The sequence below is a fragment of the Ambystoma mexicanum genome, chromosome 10 (genome assembly GCF_040938575.1).
Source record: "Ambystoma mexicanum isolate Mex_15411 chromosome 10, UKY_AmexF1_1, whole genome shotgun sequence".
Classification (NCBI taxonomy): Eukaryota; Metazoa; Chordata; class Amphibia; order Caudata; family Ambystomatidae; genus Ambystoma; species Ambystoma mexicanum.
The window spans coordinates 1,332,096,488-1,332,098,487 of NC_090932.1; the positions used below are offsets into that span (position 1 = coordinate 1,332,096,488).

At 47.8% G+C, this 2,000-nt stretch overlaps 1 non-coding gene across 1 annotated transcript; it reads right to left on the reverse strand.

Moving 5' to 3' along the window:
* Nucleotides 1-629: 629 nt before the first annotated feature.
* Nucleotides 630-791, reverse strand: LOC138496221 (U1 spliceosomal RNA). The gene has a single exon (XR_011277759.1). It is a non-coding gene; the product is annotated as a U1 spliceosomal RNA (small nuclear RNA).
* Between the last annotated feature and the right edge of the window lie 1,209 nt (nt 792-2,000).

The window sequence follows — 2,000 nt, forward strand, 5'->3', positions numbered from 1 at the left end:
TATGTGTTAATATTTTTCTGAAATAGTGGGGGTGACCGAGCGTAGCGGAGGAGCTACAAGGTTCTTGAGAGGGTTCGGGGGGATTACCCCCCAAGAATTTCTTTTCAAATATGGGGTTGAAATGGTGAATTTTACAGCAGAAAAGGTGACCAAAAAGCCATAAGTTTACAATCAGTTCTAAAGGGGAACATGAAAATTCCATGTCACCAACAGCAGAAAAGAACATTTTACAACACAACACATTTTAATGATCAATGTGTCCACAGTGTAAGACAGCACTGTCACTGATGTAACACATTGCCATGCTGGTTGTTCCCAAAATATGCCCCTGTAGCAACATATCTATGCTGGCTGTTCCCAATTTAGGCCAGCATTGTCCTGTACAAAGCATGATTGATGCTGCCTGAGCATGTGCAGTGTGCCCAATACATATGGCAGCTTATCTCTGTAAATTAATCACATTACTTCTGTGGTGATGAAATAAGCATAATTCAATTCAACAGATTAAATGTGGAAAAGCGATCACCCAAAGGTGAACCTAATTGAAGAAAAGCAATGTGAGCACAATCTTAAAGTTTGCAACCTAGCAGGTCTAGTGCACACTTTACCTTTTCTTTCACCAATAAATCAGGGGGAGAGCGCAAACGCAGTCCCCCACTACCAGAAATAATGCAGTCGTGTATCCCGCATTTGGGAACATAGCAGGGGTCAGCAAATCCGATGTGCAATGGGTAAGCCTCACCCTGGGAGATCTGCCCTTGAGATCAGATTCTCTCCTGCCAGCTAAGTATGAGTTGCATGCAAGAGGGCAGGGGTTGGGTCAGTTCTGGGAAGCCCCGCTACGCGAGGGTGAGAAAGCAGGCCCTGACCCAGCCTCAAACCCCCCAACCCCCAGAAGCTCTGAGCATCTGCAGAGCTGCCTGTCCCGCGTGTAGAGGGAACTCCAGCAGGCAGAGCCCAGCAGAAGAGCAGATTGTAGCGAAGTCCCTTACTCCCATCAGGCCCTGCTCGGCCCGAGATTTGTATAAATAGCAGGATGGCTCGAGCAGGCCTGTTGCAGTCTGCCCACTGGCTTGTCGGCCCCACACAGGCCCATGGCCCTTTTGAGCGGAGCTGCTCAGTGCTGGCCATATTGACACCATCATAATCATCCTGGACCTCGACGCTCCACCACCCCTGAATCTCAGAGTTCTGCTCAATGACAATGCTGAAGCTTTGACATCTTTGCCGTAACCATATGCTGTGTTGTGTCAGCCGAGCCTGCACAGCGCCAAAGGCAAGTATTCCCTTGTCCGGGCCCAGAGGTCACTGAGTCTTCCAGTGCCATCAACTTGGCACGGCCTACTGTTCCCAGCGTTTTCTACCCGCAAATCAATATAACTGCCAAACAGAACTGCATAGTTGGGGCCCATCGCTGCTGCTCTCCGACTTGACCCCAGCCCAGCACAAAGGCATCCATGCTTCTGGTCTGATGCTGAAAAGCCTGGCTCTGCTGAGATCCGAAAGGCAAGAACTAAGGTATTTTGGGAACATAGTACTGTTGTTTTTTGTGTTGCAACTGTATCAGCTCACACCTCTCCTGAAGGGTATAGGCTGCCCTCAGACTGCGCTACCAAAAGAGTGAAAATAAGTTATACCTGTTGGGCTTGCCTGTTTCACTTTTATGATTGGGATCACTGCTGCATGGGTATTAAGCGCGTTATAAATAACCTATCATATCAGATCATATCATAGATCACAGATCAAGATCATAAGCAACTTCCAGAAACCTTGGCAGGTGGTCCACTGAGGCCCATTTGCTGGTTGCAGTGTGTTATTGGGGCACTACTAGGGTAACATATTGTGCTGTACATGTGGTATTCGCCATGCTTTGATACCCCACTGGCCACATCTATAATGTCAAATGTACTTGGTATTGGTGTACATGGACATTTTCTTCAATCTGCACTGTGCTTAGAGATAAACGTAACAGAGCTCCTGCTGTTCTTCTTTGTCTCGAG